The sequence below is a fragment of the Sphaerodactylus townsendi genome, linkage group LG11 (genome assembly GCF_021028975.2).
Source record: "Sphaerodactylus townsendi isolate TG3544 linkage group LG11, MPM_Stown_v2.3, whole genome shotgun sequence".
In the NCBI taxonomy this organism is placed as follows: domain Eukaryota; kingdom Metazoa; phylum Chordata; class Lepidosauria; order Squamata; family Sphaerodactylidae; genus Sphaerodactylus; species Sphaerodactylus townsendi.
The window spans coordinates 3,586,626-3,603,871 of NC_059435.1; positions in this window are offsets into that span (position 1 = coordinate 3,586,626).

The following is a 17,246-nucleotide window of genomic DNA, read 5'->3' on the forward strand; positions in this document are numbered from 1 at the left end:
GATTATCCAGGGCAGGAATAGGCTGCAACAGTCCCTGGGGTTTACCTGGAAGGATTTTGGCCATAGCACAGACTGGACATCCTTTCACATAAGCCTCAGTATCCTTTCTCATAGAATGTCACCAAATCTGCCTCCATACAAGATGAAGTGTTTTTACCAAGCCAAAATGACCAGCTGATTTGAAATTGTGCCTCTGCTGGATGATTTGGTTATGTAGCCCAGGCGGCACAAACAAGCATTCACCCCTCCTTCATAGTCCATCCCAAAGCACCATCCCAAAGCACCTTTGTCATCAGGAACGGGGTGTTTCCCCACCTCCAAAAATTCAGACAACAGCAAACCGGGAGGGGTAACAATGCCTGTGGTAGGTGGGGTCAGAGTCGGTGGGCTACCCTGAAGGTGTGTCTGAGAGCCAGTTACAGCCAAGCCTAGTTGGGAGGGCATGAGAACAGTACAAGATGGTCATAACTTCACCTCTCCCACTGTGAAGAGAGGATTGGAATGCTAACAGTTTGTATTCACACCTGTTGTTTTGTCTTATCTCTGCTTGGCATTTTCCCCAGACTGGCCTGGCTTGCTGTGTGAACTAGGCTGTGTGGGCCAAAGTTCTCTTGATGTCTGTCTGTACTTTTCTAATCAGTTCTCGCAAGGACTCTGAATGGATCGTGCCATTTTTAATAAAGATCTTTCTGTTCATAAGAAGATTCTATTGGAATGTTAGTTACATTTTGCGAAAACTCCCTAATGTGCAATCTCTGCCAGTCTACTGTACAAGATTGTACTAATGTTCTCAAGGATGCCTTTGCCTAAAGTGAAACCTTCAGAGGAGGATGGGATGGGGGCTGCAGCTTCGCATACTCAGCCCGCCGCTCAGGGCCATCAGGCTGTGATTCCGGGGGAGTTTGACAAAAAGTTTCCATGGTGGGCTTCGATTAAAGCCTCCCAATGGTTCCAAGGTCCCTGCACTTCTGGAGTTTTGGGACCCTCGGCTAGCCAGCTGCTGGTGGATTACAAACCTCTCTGGAGTGTTGAGGATTTTCACCAGGACCCCGGATGGGGAGGCTGCTAGGGACAGAGTGCCTGTACAGGCTGGATTCTTGGCAGCCCGTGGTCTACCGGGTTACAAACCTGCAGGGAATTGCTGGTTGGCTCCAACATTTGACACATCCACCGTGGGGTCCGGAGTTACTGTGAGATCCGAGTTCATCACTCTGGATCATGTGTCAGGAACTATCAGTCAAGCAGAGCATTCCATTGATCCTCATTTTGAGGAAACGGCGGATCTCAGGCGCTTCTTGCTATCTGGAGCCCGACCCAAAGACCAGCCATCCAAGGAGGATCAGGCCTCAGTCGTTCAATGGTTGCAGGAGCGACTCCACAAGATGCAGCTAAGAGCATTCCACACTGAGTTGGAGTTGGAGACAGAGCGCCAGGCTCACAGATCCTGCTCAACAACACCTGTGCCTGCGGACGGGGGTGAATGGGAGTCTGGGGTGACAGTCCCCCTGCAAATGCGCTCCTCTTTGGATGAAGGCCATGGCCACAAGTCCAGTTTGCAGCAGCTGGATTCCTCTGTGGACCGTGGGCAGCTTGAGTGATCCGTTTCTCCTCCTCGTTGGTCTACCCTCGCACTGAGAGTCTCTGGAGATCTTCCATCACAACCAGGCCAGGGAGACATTCGTTTTTGGGACTTTCTGGATCGGGACCGAGTGGCCAGGGATCTCAGCCACCCGTACGATCAAGCTGAACTGGATAGTCGTCACCTGCGGGCTTGGGAGGACTATCAATGGGAGCAGGTCCTGATGCACCAGGCATATCAGCGAGTGGCGGCAGCCGAGCAACGAGTGGTGGCTCTTCAATTGGCTCCAGGATGGCCCCTGCCTCCACCACAGGTTCCTGTTGGTGATGGTTTGATGGTTCCACCGGACTCTTTGCTGCATCGACGTAATGCGGAGACCTCAGCACCACCGCACTCCCAGCTGGCTTTCGACGCCCAATGCTCTCAGCCCCACCTACCTCACAGGATGTTTGTTGTGAGGGGGGAAGGGAAGGGAGTTTGTAAGCCCCTTTGAGTCTCCTTTAGGAGAGAAAGGGGGGATATAAATCCAAACTCTTCTTCTTCCTCTTCCTCTTCTTAAACATTAGGAAGAACCTGATGGTTCACCCATGGAATATGCTGCCTCAGAGTGTGGTGGAGTCTCCTTCTTTGGAGGTTTTTAAAACAAAGTCTGGATGGCCATCTGTCAATGGTGCTTTGCTTGGGTATTCCTGTATGGCAGAGGTAAGACTTGGTGGCCCTTGTGGTCTCTTCCAACTCTATGACTCTATGATTCACCTAGTGGGTTTGGTAAAAGGATGCAAGGATAGAACAATTATTCATGCAGAGATAGTCATTTACCTCCTTTGAGGGAAGACAATTTGAATTCACAGCTACCTTGAATGGTTAGATTGTTTAATTTCTTATGGCATGGAAAGAAACCTTTTGTGGCACACAGCCTTGGAATTAGTGGCATCAAGTGGGAAGAGGTGCTCACTTATGTTATACAAGCAGTATACGGCTTTCGGTTTATAGGTGTGAAGTCGGATTTCAGTTTTTCTACTTCACACATCTTTACTGCCAGCATTAATTACGAATCTTTTTCCAGGTGACAGAAATGGAGCACGGGCACCTATAAACATCACCAACAGTGTCTAATTGCATCATAAAACCAGGCATCCAAGAAAGTTGAAGATTTTTTTCCATCATAAAAAATAGAAAACTTTTTAGAACTGTTGGTCAGAATCCTTAATGAACCCATTTGCATTTCATAAGTCTCTTCCCTAAATGCTAAGTTTCATCTGAAAGTATACCTAAACACATACACACAGAGGCTGTGTAAAAAGTTCCAAAAAGTAAACAGGTACTAGTTTGGACTCATTCTCAGTGCTTGGGAAGCTATCTCTTGTGCCATTGGACGCTAAGGAAGTGCACAAATTTGCATTTTCAAACTGCTGACTCCCTAAGTAAAGTATCAGGAGGGAATCAGGGAAGACACTGTGGATACAAATTGGAGTCAGTGGTAGAACTGCTAGATCAGGAGTGGTAGATCAGGAGTAGAGCTTGGCAGAATCTTGCATTCCCTGCCTTTTTAGAGTGTGTATTTACACACATTTACTAAACCAAGCAACCAAATGCTGACTGATTTGCAATTGTGCATACTTGGAAATGCTTTGGTTGAGTCCATGGGTATTTTGCTGCACTCCTGGGCTTGTTCTTCAGCTGGCAGAACCAAAGGGCCTGACTGGTGGCAGCATACCAGTCCCACTGAAGGCCAGGAGCAAGCTGAGTGTCCATGCTGCTTCAGCATCCTACTGATTGTGCCACCACAAGTGGTCTCTTAGCAGCTTGGTGTCAAACCTAGGATCTGTGACCCAAATCAGACTCTATACCATTGAAGGTAAGAAGCCTTTATTGGAGAAGCCTTTATTGGAGATTCACTCCCTGGACTGAAATACCCCACCTGCAATACAATGCAGTCAACTATACCTTTGCATAGCAAGTCCCACCTAAACATTTACTGATTGGTTCCCCACCCTCAGACATGGACAATATATACTCCACTAAACATTCTCTTCTCACTGGACACAATTAGGGTTGGTAAATACCCTAAAAATTTGGTAAAATTCGGATTTATTTGGGCATAAAATTATCTGAATGCCCGAATAAGATAAATAACATATTTGGATAAACCCGAATATTCAGGTAAATCTGAAAAATTCGGTTCTGTATGAATTTTTTGGATTTTTAGGTGTTTTTCATGTTTTGGCCTTCAGGTGGTGCATTTTTAAAGGTCACAGCACCAACATTTCAGGGTATCATCTGGAGTCTGCTTGGGAGGGGCAAATGCTGCGGGCACCCAGTTGAAGGTGAACCTGATGCCCTCAGCATCTGCTCCTCCCAAGCACACTTTAGCAAAGTTGGCTGGTTCCTTTCAGGAGACTCACACCAGCAACCCTGTAGGAAATAAGTGCCACTACCCAGAGAAAGACCCCCACAAGAGTGCCCCCCCCATTGAAACCTCTACCACAGAGCCAGCTGGGCATAATTTGGTCAGGGCATATTCAATCGATTTTTGCCCGAATATGCCTGAATTCACCCAGATTTGGGGCAAATCTGGTATTTGTTGCATCCAAATCTCCAAGTCTAGATGCAATGTGTAACAGACTTCTCTCTGTGATACATGTCTGAAGATGCCAGTCACAGATGCAGGTGAAATGTTAGGAACAAGATCTACCAGACTATGGCCACACAGCCCGGAAAACCCACAACCACCAAAACATATGAGGTTGAAATCTGATGGTCTTGATATATTTTTGCCACAGGTCAGCTTGCATTCAGACAGCTTGTCTTTTACCTGAACTGCTGTTGACTATTTAAAAGAGCAACAGATGCAGTAATATGCATTTGGTAACCTCATTTATAGCTTACTTCACAGAGAGGACTGTGACTCTGAACCAGTCAGTGAGACATATTCATATTTAGAGGCAGCCTAATTGGATTAGAACCCTGTATGGAGGCAAAATCAGGATGCAAATTGCAGAGGCATAGCTGGGCCAAACTGCGCCCAGTGTGGACTCTGCCTTTCCCTCCCCCCATGGGCTCTGCTCCTGTCCCCCACTCCCCCACGTATCTTAGTTCTCAGTTTCAGGCTTAGTTTCACGCTGAAAAGTGACCTATTCAGTTCAGGCTGAAAAAACCCCGGGGGGGAACTACACTACCCAGGAGCCCTTGGGGCTTGCAAGGTCTCCTGGGTAGTGTAGCTCCCACAAGGGCCCGTTTCAGCCTGAATGAAACAGGCTGCTTTTCAGCCTGAAACTGAACCTGACACTAAGAACTAAGGTAAGTGGGGGGCTGCAAACGGGGCGTCACAGTGGGTAAGGGAAGGGGGAGGGGTTGGGGCAATTTTCCACCTCCAGGCGTGCGCCCGGTGCGAGGTGCACCCCCGCCCTTTTATAGCTTCGCCTATGGCAAATGGAACACACTCTGGGATATGAAACATTTTTTGTAGCCTAATTAATACCATGAACACACCGGGTGAGTTTTGGGTGTTCACTCCCATTTACATGGCAACACAGAAGGAAAACTACACCCTCAGACACAAGTACAGATGATACTATCCAGAGAAGGGTCACAAACCTTTTTGAACCTGTGGGCAGCTTTGGAATTGTGACTGTAAGTGAGGGGTACCACCAAAAAATGGCTGCTAGGCAGGTCCAACTGTCATGATCTGGCCCTGTTTTGGCCCAATCCTGTCATGTCTCCTGGCCAGGATGTAGGATCCTCTGTCTGGGATTGCTTTGTCTTACTTGCTCCTTTGTTTCACTTTTAGGCAAGCCATAATCAGCTCGTTAGACACCTGCTAGGTGCTACACTTCAAAGCACTGGGGACTATGGGTTGTTTTGCTTTAGTGAAGGCCATGCATTTGCCTTTCCAGGCGAATGGAGAGGTGCCATTCCCCCTCTTGGGAACTGGTGCCAAAAAGATGATGTGGAAGTAGGAGGGAATGGAGTGGAAGGGGTATAATGAGAGCTGTTTTGGCACTGAACTTTTAGTTTGGTCAATGGAAGTCTGAATGCTTAATCCTGATGCTGTTTCTGATGAAAGAACTCATTTGAACATGAAGTCTCATTATTGAACAGAACAGGGACATGACCGTCAACTATCAAAAGACTGCCCAAGGAGGTGGGGCTAAACACAAAGTGTTAGGTAATGTGGTTAAACATTACTCCTTTTCAAACAGAAGCTCTGCTTGACATAATGCCTTTTTAAAATAAAATGTTGTATAAAAATATGTTCATGCTTGCACAAAACTTACCCTCAATCATGTAACTTCTGTGGCAGCTTCTGCCCAAGCAAAGTTTTTTAAAAAATCTGCACAGCCAATCAGTTACCCAGTGGCCAATTAGAAGCTTTGCTGCACAAAAGTTTCATCTGGCCCCACGCTGAGGAACTATGATCCAGATGACCTCTTCCACCCCATTGTGCTGATTATGTACTGTGTGAAGAGTCTTCTTTTCTGTCTCTTGAATTTCCATTGTATAAATCCCAAGATCTAGGATGGGGGAGGAAGAGTCTGTTGACCTAAATCTGTATTTTTTTCTCTTTGCAAGATGCAGCATTCACAAAGAAGAATCCAACACAGGAATCATCTAGATATGGGAAGACAGCAAGTCAGAAGGCACTCAACATCTTATTCAGCACCACAATGAGGTAAAGTGCATTCTTCCACAATTTTGCAAGCAGGGAACAGAATGGATTGCAAAATATCAAAGAACAGAGCTTTACGGAGGTGAAAGGATAGTAATGCATTTCCAAACAGGAAAGACAAAATCCTGATTAAGAACCTGGGACCTTTTGCATGCCAAGAAGATGCTCTACCACCAAGACACAACCTTCAATGTGCAAAGCTTATTTATCATTTTACAGCAGAATACATTTAGCTGTAGGGCAAAAAAAAAATAAACGACCATTTTCATCATGACTTGTTTGCATGTGAACTTCACACAACTCAGGGGTGGGAGACATGTTCAATACTTAACCCACTGCTTTCTAGACTGGCTCCAATACCAAACTAGGAGTGGGTGGCTAATACCCTGGAAGATAGGGGCAAGATTCAAAATGACCTGGACAGATTAGAGAGCTGGGTCAAAACTAACAAAATGAATTTCAGCAGAGATAAATGTAAGATTCTTCACTTAGGCAGAAAAAATGAAATGCACAGATATAGGATGGGTGACACCTGGCTTGACAACACTACATGCAAAAAGGATCTGGGCATCTTAGTAGACCACAGACTGAACAAGAGTCAGCAGTGTGATATGGCAGCCAAGAAAGCCAATGCAATTCTGGGATGCATCAATAAGAATATATCGTATATACTCGCATATAAGTTGAATTTTTCAGCACATTTTTTGTGCTGAAAAAGCCTCCCTCAACTTATATGCGAGTGAGATGTATTTTTGAAAATATTTTAGGGTTTTTATTTTGTCAGCTGCCAGGGGGCGCAGTTTTTAGGCTAGTGGCACCACAATTTCAGGGTATCATCAGATGACACTCCTGATGATACCTGCCAGGTTTGGTAAAGTTTGGTTCAGGGGGTCCAAAGTTATGGACCCCCAAAGGGGGTGCCCCCATCCCCCATTGTTTCCAATGGGAGCTAATCGTAGATGGGGTCCATAACTTTGGAGGGTCCATAACTTTGGACCCCTTGAACCAAACTTCACTAAACCTGGGTGGTATCATCAGAAGGGTCTCCTAAAGATACTCTGAAATGTTTGTACTGCTAACATAAACATTTTTCCCCTGACAAGCATCCTCAAATTTTCCCCAGATTCTCCCATTAAATCACCCCCCACCACTTCTGAGTGGATTTAAAGGGGGAATCAGGGCTTACAGAACTAGTTTACTGTTTTTCTTTGAAATAAATATTTAAAAACATTTAACCTACTGATGCCTCGATCAATGTAATTTTATTGGTATCTATTTTTATTTTTGAAATTTACCAGTAGCTGCTGCATTTCCCACCCTCTACTTATACGCGAGTCAATAAGTTTTCCCAATTTTTTGTGGTAAAATTAGGTGCCTTGACTTATATGCTAATCGACTTATCCACGAGTATTGTCTTGATTGAGGGATGTAATTGTACCACTCTACTCTGCATTGGTTAGATCTCACCTGGAATATTGTGTTCAGTTCTGGGCACTGCAACTTAAGAAGGATATTGACAAGCTAGAATGGGTCCAGAACTGGGTCCAGAGGAGGGCAACCAAAATGTTAAAAGGTCTGGAATCCATGTCCTGTGAGGAGAGACTTAGGGAGCTGGGGATGTTTAGTCTGGAGAAGCGTAGGGTAAGGGGTGGTATGATAGCCATGTTTAAATATTTGACGGGATGCCATGTTGAAGAAGGAGCAAGCTTGTTTTCTGCTGCCTCAGAGACTAGCATATGGAGTAACGGATTCAAGGTTCAGGAAAAGAGATTCCACCTAAACATTAGGAAGAACTTTCTGATTGTCAGGGCTGTTCAACAGTGTAATTCACTGCCTCCGTGGTAGAGTCTCTTTCTTTGGAGGTTTTTAAACAGAAGCTGGATGAACATATATCAGGAGTGCTTTGATTGTGTGTTCCTGCATGGCAGGGCATTGGGCTTGATGGCCCTTGTGGTTTCTTCCAGCTCTATGATTCCATGATTCATTGAATTCAACAACACAACACAAGCCTTTATTGGCATATAAAACAGGACAAAATTTTAAAACAAAACAAGGTTAAGAAATACAGTTAAATCCTCTGAAGATGCCAGCCACAGATGCAGGCGAAACGTCAGGAGAGAATGCTGCTAGAACACGGCCATACAGCCCGGAAACCACACAGCACCCAATACAGTTAAAATTACTAATTTCCAGTATAAAATTTGCAACAGTTTCACAAAAAAGCACAGTTTCACAAAAAAGCACATCAGAACTGTTCAGGAGATTGGGTATCTTATAACACTCTTGCCACTGAGAACATTGCAAGAAAATGGAATTCATGTATTTCAGGCGTATCTTATTGTATTTAGGGCATAGAAACAGAGAATGGTCAAGTGTTTCAACCGTAATCATATCACATGAACAAACTCTTTTAGAACGTTCCATATTCTTAAATCTTCCCTCCAGCAGAGCTGATGGCAGCACATTACATCTTGCAGTAGCCAAGGCTCTCCTCTGGGTGGGATTAATCAGCAGACGAAGATATGCTGCCATAATTCCACGCTCGCATGGGATTAATAATGTAGTCGGAGAACGGGTTGTCAATTCAATTTTTTAAAAGTTCGATTCATTGAATTGAACTTTTAAAAACATTAATGGAATGATCAGAAGTAGCAGTGGAGAGAGGCAAGGGGTAGAGGTTACCTTTGCATAACGATAATGCCAGCCACAGTTGTTCCTGTATTTGTTTATATGCCACATTTTTGTCGTAGCTTTAGTAAAATTATTAAAAAGGGTTAGGATTAGGATTAAGACTAGCAATAATTAGAAAAAAAATAAAAAATATGGCTGTTATCTGAGTGCTGAACTGTGCGTCTGGCTCCTACATATTTGGGCTGTTTCCTAAATCTAAAAGAAGTGTCTCAAGGCTTGCCTATTAACATATTCTTGCAATAAGGGTCCATCTTCCCATCTAAATAGTGCTGCATGCCATTCTCTCTTTCCAGAGTGACTATTTATCGCAGAGGAACTCAGTGTGGTGCCCATGAGTTCTATGCAGGGTTGCCAGGTCCCTCCTGGCCGGTGGCAAAAGGGTGGCCGACTCCAGGCTGGGAAATTCCTAAACATTTGGGGGTGGCGGAGCCTCACTGAGGTACAAGGCGATAGAGTTTTCCCTCCAAAGCATCTGTTTTTTTTTTCAGAACTGAACTCTGTAGACTGGAGATGAGCTGTAATTCAAGGGGAACCCCAGGCAGGCATCCCTAGCACCATTTGATTTGATTTTTTTTAATTTTAATTTTAATTTATACACCGCCCTCCCCCGGAGGGCTCAGGGTGGTGTGCAACACAATAAAACACCCTCTGACATCCTTTTTGGCACCACCAACTGTTTTCCGAAGACAGAAGGGGCCAGATGGGACTTTTTCGCAACAAGGCTTCTCATTGGTCACTGAAGATTTGATTAGCTGGGCAGATTTTTTTTTTGAAATGTTGCTTCAGCAGCAGCTTCCACCAAGACACAAAAACCTTCACTAAGCTGTGGTAGCTTTTTTGTGGCTGGCTCCACCTCCTACAGCAGCTGTTTGGAGGCAGCCATTTTGTGGCTGTTATTCTCATGCTGTGTCAGAGTTCCAAAGGTGCCAACAGGCTTTAAAAGATCAGGCATCCCTGGTCTAGCTTCTGTGCTTCTCTCTGATCCAAAGACAACTTGCTATCACCCATCCATGTGGTCAGCTGCTTTCCCATTATGTGCCCTTGGCTTAATTTCAGGGCATCTTGCTTCTCTCGTTTGACACTCACACTCCTGACAACTAATCCAACCTGAGAAATAACAGTAGGTTGTTGAGGGTTTTCCAGGTTATTTGGCCATGTTCCAGTAGTATTTTCTCCTGCATCTGTGGCTGGCATACAGGGACAGTTTTAACCAAAAGGAAGAGAGTCTGAAAATTAACAGCTCTGGTTGGCCATACTAAAAACACCAAACTAAAAGTCAAAGGCAACTGCAAATGAACTCTACCCAGACATATGCTAATGCAGTTGCAGATGTAATTGATAGCACAGCTGCAAGTGCGAATGTGAATGCAACAGAAAGCCCAACTGTAAATGAATTCTACTCAGACACGTGCAAATGTGCCTCATCCCCATGTGAGGTGAACAAAAAATATATCCCACCAGAAAATCACTCCACACTGTGCCTGTAAGGAATTCCATAGAAGCAGAAATAAAAGGCTCTTTGGTGTAAAAGACCGTTTATTCAGACATCTTAGAAAGCTCAAGTACACGCAGTGGCAGGAATAAGATCTCCCGCCAGAAACACAGGTTATAACTCTGTCCATCCCATCCCCCCTCCCGGATTCCCATGGGAACGGAGGTCTCATCTCCCTCGCAGAGATAAGGTCTCCGCCAGAGAAGCTGGCCCATCGCCCGGGCTGTGGAATGTAGTCAAGGCCAGGCGGCTGCCCCTCTCATCAACACCATTGAATCCTTTACACTCTGCCTCCCTTAAAGAAGCCCCCTCCCCCCCAGGTTTTTGCGGAAAGGCGCGGTGGAAAGCAGAAATAAGGGCGGGGGCGTCAATATTTTCGGAATAAACCCATTGATTATACCCAGAGGAATACCCCACCCAAGAGACTAAATATTGTAAGCGTTTGTGATTAAAGCGAGAGTCCAGGATGGCGTCAATTTCGTAATGCTTGTGGCCATCAATAATAGTCGGTGGGGGCCTCTCCGGCAGTCGTGCCAGGCATCGTGGAAACGGGAGCCTCCTTGAGTAAACTGGAATGGAAGACAGGATGAATGTTACTAAGAGAGTTAGGCAAATCCAATCGGGCAGTGACATCATTAATCACTTTAGTAATCTGAAAAGGTCCCACGAATCTTTTGCCTAGTTTAGAAAATTTATGCACGTCTCTGAGATTTTTGGTAGACAAATACACCCAGGCGCCCACACGCAGAGGGAAATCCGGCGGTGCTTATCCGCTTGCAGCTTTTGGGAGTCTTTAGCCTGTTGTAAGGCAGTCTGGACCGATTTCCACCCCTCGGCCAGAGATGAAATCCATTGTTGAAACTCTGGAGGATCCAATGCTTCCGCATGAGTAGTTCGCGGCAACGGTGGGAAGGAGCCACCAGACACAATTTCGAAGGGGTTTTTTTTCAGTACTGCTATGAACCGCATTGTTATAGGCATTACTCCGCAAACGGAATGAGCTACGCACCAATTGTCTTGGTGGTAGTTGGTGTAACAACGTAAATACTGCTCTAGGGTTCTGTTCGTTCTCTCCGACTCACCGTCACTTTGAACGTGGTAGGGGGCGGCAACCGCAGGGGCGGCCCCTAACAACCCTAGAAAAGCTTTCCAGAACTTTGAAATGAATTGGGGGCCGCGTCGGAGACCACCTTTAACGGGGCGGAGTGTAGACGGTAAATATGCTGAATGAACAGACGAGCTAACTTAGGAGCGGAGGGGATGGAAGCACATGGAATAAAATGGGCTTGTTTAGAAAATAAGTCCACCACCACCCACAAGACCGTGTTGCCATGACTTTCTGGCAAATCTGTAATAAAATCCATGGAGATGACTTCCCAGGGGCGGGAGGCCACCGGGAGAGGTTTTAACAGCCCATGGGGCTTTCCCGGGATGGTCTTGGCTTCTGCACAAACAGAGCAACCTTTAATATACGTCTCAATGTCCTTGCGCATCGCGCGCCACCAGAATTGACGGCGGGCCAAATGCAGAGTTTTTAGAAAGCCAAAATGTCCAGCCGAGCGGGCATCATGGCAGGCCTCGAGAACCTGCTTGCGGAGGGAGGGAGGCACGTACCAACAATCCCCCCACCGCCAAACGCCATTCTCCAAACGCAATTGGGAGTCGCCTTCCTCCGCCCGAGGTTCTCGTCGCCTCGCCTCCTCAAGTTCCCGTGAGGAAAAGGAGAGACCAGGCTGGGAATGGGCGGAGAAGGAGGAGTGGATGTCTGAGATCGGGTGACAGCCAGCCCTAATTGGGAGGGGGAGAGAACAGTGCGCGGAATGTCCTGTAAGCTGGCTCCACCCTCCTCGGTAGGCGAGAGCGCATCAGCCAGTTTATTGGTTTTCGGGGAAAAAAATGGACCCGTGAAAGAGAAGCGAGAAAAGAAATCGCCCAACGAAGTTGCTTCGCGGACATCTTGAGGGGGGTGGAGAGGGTGGCCAAGTTCTTGTGATCTGACCAAACTTGAAAGGGGTGTTTAGCCCCCTCCAGCCAGTGGCGCCAAGTGGAGAGTGCTACTTTAATGGCCGCAGTCTCTTTATCCCCCACAGTCCAGTTGAGTTCAGCACCGGAGAATTTCTTTGATAAATAAGCACACGGAACCAGCCTATCATCTTTATTTCTCTGCAACAGGGCTGCCCCAAGCGCTTTGTCCGAGGCATCCACGTGAACCACAAAAGGGAGATCTGGGTCAGGGTGCTTTAGGATAGGTTCGGTGGTAAAAGCAGACTTTAAAAGCTGAAAGGCTGTCTGACATTCTTCAGACCAGGAAAGGGGGGCCCCGGGCTTGGCGGACAGTGGATCTTTACCCTTAGTGCGTAAGAGGTCTGTGAGAGGGAGAGTCAGTTCAGCGAATTGGGGTATAAAGTCACGATAGAAATTAGCAAAACCTAGAAAAGATTGGAGTTCTTTTCGGTTGGTGGGGGCCGGCCATTGGAGGACCGCATCAATCTTAGCAGGATCCATTTGTAGGCCCTCGGGCGAGATTCGGTAACCCAAATAATCAATAGAGGTTTGGTGGAAACAGCACTTGGAAAGTTTGGCAAAGAGGGAGTTGTTGAGCAAGCGTTTCAATACTTCCTGAACCAATGCTTCATGCTCCTCCATGGTTTGTGAATAAATTAAAACGTCATCTAAGTACACCACTACTCCCTTGTACAATAAATCATGGAGAATTTCGTTGATAAGGGCCATAAAAGCTCCGGGGGCCCCACTTAACCCGAATGGCATTATTAAGTATTCAAACTGTCCAAACTTTGTGTTAAATGCAGTCAAGTGTTCATAGCCTTCAGCAATTCTGACCCTGTAGTAAGCTTCTCTCAAGTCCAACTTAGTAAAAGATCGTCCTTTGCCCACGCGCCTAAAAGGTCCTTGATTAAAGGCAAAGGGTATTTATTGGACAGGGAGACTGCATTGAGACCTCGGTAATCTGTGCAGAGCCGTAAAGAGCCATCTTTCTTTTACAAACAATACAGGGGCAGCATGTGTGTGTTTGGTAGCCCGCCGTATGAACCCGCGAGCGAGGTTCTTGTCTAAGAAGGCACGAAGTTCCTTCTCCTCATTGGGACTCATACGGTAGATTCTACCTTTGGGCAGTTGCGCCCCTGGCTGTATTACGATTTTGCAGTCAGTGTCTCTATGGGGTGGCAACTGATCGCATTCTTGCTCCTGAAATACTCTGGCTAGATCCTGGTACGCCGGTGGGATGCCGGTAGAATCGGGAGCAATCGCTGATGAAGCTGGGGTGTGTGTGTCAGGAGAAGTCGAGCTTTCCCCCCAATTCATGTGTTCCCCGCAGGGAGGGTCAGTGAATTCCAAGATCCTTTCTTTCCAAAGGAATTTTGGTTCATGTAACAACAACCATGGCATGCCCAGAACTATGGAGTGTTTGGCCACTGGCACCAGAATAAAACTAATTTTCTCCCAATGGTCGGCGCAGCGGAGGAGAACCGGTTGCGTTTTGAACTGGGCCGGTCCTTCGCTCCCGAGAGGACTGCCGTCTATTTGGGTGAAAGGTATGGGCTTAGCCAGGGGGACTTGGTCTAGACCTAGCTCCTCCGCCACTTGGGGCCGCATTAAACAATGGGAGCAGCCAGAATCCACAAGGGCTGAGGCTATAATACGAGTATGCTTAGCGGGGTTGGCCAGAAACGCTTGGATTGTAATGGGAGCGCTGCCTTCACTCACTGCGTCTGGAGTCGAACCCATGTCCATTGGGGCTGAAGAAAGGCAAACAGCTGCTTCCCCCTCCTCCGGGTCGCCTTCGATGACTGCTTTAGACGAGCCCGTTCGGCCCTGATTTGGCGTGGTGGCTTGGCAGATGGAGTGCGTCGGCGGAGTGGTTGGCTTCTGTTTTTTCGGGCAGTTGGCGGCTGGATGACCGGGACCTCCGCAGTAAAGACACAATCCCAGCTGTCCCGGCGACGGGCGCTCGGAGAGTGAGGTCTGCCCGGTAGGGGCGGCTGGGCTTGGCTTTGGTGGACGCAAGGTGGCGGCCGAGGCGTGGGCGGCCTCCGGCACGCAGCGTACTCAAAGCGAGACGCCACTTGCTGGATCCCAATGCAACTCAATCAGCAATAGTGCGATGGGGACCTTCGAATTAAAAAACACCGCTTTCACGCATCAGCTTGCCGTCGACAGCATCCGGAGAAGTATTCGCATTTCATGCGCTCAGGCCACTTTCAGGAGAGTCGAGCAGGCCCGCCCGCCACAGCAGAATTCACGGAGCAAATTCTGCAAAACGAAGCGGTTGCCTTGCTGAATAGTTTTGATAGATGCGGATAAGCTTCATTTTCCGCGACCTGGATCTTGGAAGCTGCAGCCCTCAAGGCTTGGAGGAATCGCGGAGTACCCGTCGCGAGAATCTTCATCTTGCCCAGGTTCAAAAGAGTCACAAACCAGTCGGCTGCTGCCCTTTGCATCCAGGACTGGAGCGATGTCCCGTCATTTTTTAGCGCTACCAGACCGGGTATAAATCATCATAGTCCTCCATGTGGGCATCGAGTTGCAAGATAAAGTAGGGAAGTTTGGCAAAGCGGGTCCCCATCCCGAAGCGAGACTGGCAGAGTATTTGGGAGGCCTGTAGTGGCAACCCCTCTCCACGGCTCCTTGGCGCCACTGCGAGGGCGGCGATTCGCCAGGTTGAGCGGAGTTGAGGGGCAGCCCGGACTTGCTGCGGGGGGGCTGGAATCCGGTTGGAGGTATCAACGCCCGGTGCCGCTGGTGTTCCGGTGGGAGCCAGTCAGGAAGAGTGGCTGGACCCAGCAGCGTGGCAGCCCCTCTGGCGCCCGGGCTGTACCTGTGACAGCGTAGAGCTCCAACTTGGGCTGTCCTGGTCTGTTGCTTCTTCCAGTTCCACCTCTCCAAGGCAGCCAGCTCTCTCTCCTTGCGAGTCAATGCCATCCTGGTGCGCATGCAAAGCTGCTCTCTCCGTTCCAATTTAGCCAGTTAGGTCCCCCGTTGAACAGCTGCAGTAAGTTCACTTTGTGTATGCATAAAGCGCCTTCGGAACACTTTCGTCGTTGACGCTGTAAGTTCAGTTTGGAGTGTTCCAGGACTTTATCATGGACTGATAGATTCTGCGCGATATTGCCGCTTGGAGGCGCCTCTTTGCTTACACGGGTCCAATTCGAAGTTGGACTTCTTTGCGCTGCTGCTCCCGGTCTCTCTGCAGGTTTTCACGCTCTTGCTGCAGCTGGTCCCGTTCCTCTTCCCATAGCTGGCGCTCACGGGCCCATGCTTCTTGGGCATCTCGCAGTCTGCCCACTTCCTCATCCCAGCCCTCTTTTGAGGGGAGAGGGGACAGCTCCGGCTGGGAGGGGAGGCTTTCTCCGGACTCCTCGTCGTCTGGACGCGAGGCATCGTGCTCCACCGGTGGCTCCACGGGGCATCTCAGGTGCAGCCGCTGCTCCGGGATCAGGGGGGTCCGATCGAAAGACGGTACGGATACCCCTCCCAATCCCTGGTATAGTCCCAGTGTCACGGTGGTCTTCGGACGGGCCCCAGTGCTGTGCCCCGGTGGTTCTGGGGAGCATCACCAAAACACGAGTCCAGGAATCGTGCAGTGGACTCCTGGGTTGCCGCATGAGAGGGGGTCAGGCCCGTGTCCTCCGTGACAGGTGGGATCGGAGGTTTGTAATCGATACGGAAGCGAGTAGATATCCGATCCACAGGCTTCGATCCATAGACAGCCTAAACGACTCATGTAAGTCCCCATGTTCGTCTTCACGTCCCTCGTTCCAACGGAGTAAAGGAAGACTCATGCTGATACGAGGACGGGAAAGAGTCACCAGCGAGGCCCGTTCTCCCGCCGGTTCCTCCAGATCCAGAAGGGAAAGGTCGGAGCCCTCTTTGGGAGCTACCGCACCTTCCCCAGAAACATCCAACCTCTCCATGCCGAGGCACCAGAGGTCCACTGCACTAGGAATATAGATGAATTAGGATTCCTGCCACAATGTAAGGAATTCCATAGAAGCAGAAATAAAAGGCTCTTTGGTGTAAAAGACCGTTTATTCAGACATCTTAGAAAGCTCAAGTACACGCAGTGGCAGGAATAAGATCTCCCGCCAGAAACACAGGTTATAACTCTGTCCATCCCATCCCCCCTCCCGGATTCCCATGGGAACGGAGGTCTCATCTCCCTCGCAGAGATAAGGTCTCCGCCAGAGAAGCTGGCCCATCGCCCGGGCTGTGGAATGTAGTCAAGGCCAGGCGGCTGCCCCTCTCATCAACACCATTGAATCCTTTACAGTGCCATGGAGAGAAACATATTTTGCTGTGACATACCTCAAGACTGAGTAGAGATTTGCATCCCAATCACCCTCTACTACACCACTCTGTTTTTCAGACATTTCGGTCATTTAGTGGAGCAGAACTGTGCCAAATCTTGAGGCAAGAACAGACAAATAAAACATTAAGAAGACATAGGGTCATCAGCTCTGGGTTGAGAAATACCTGGAAATTTGGAGGTGGGCCTTGGGGAGGGATCTCAGTGGGGTACAAAGCCACAGAGTCTGACCTTTAAAGCAGCCATTTCCTCCAAGCGAACTGATCTCTGTTGTCAGGGGATAAGTTGTAATTCTGGGATATCTACAGGCCCTACAGGGAGTTTGGCAATCATATGAGGTAGATGGTCTTTGGCCTGGTGATAACAGCCATGTTCTCAAGTCTCCTAATTTCTTTCTGTGACCCACCATTTCTAATGCTTTTCAGTTCAAGTTCAAAGACCTTTATTAGGCTTTAAAACATAGCAGAGCTAAGTAATCCAAATACAGTTT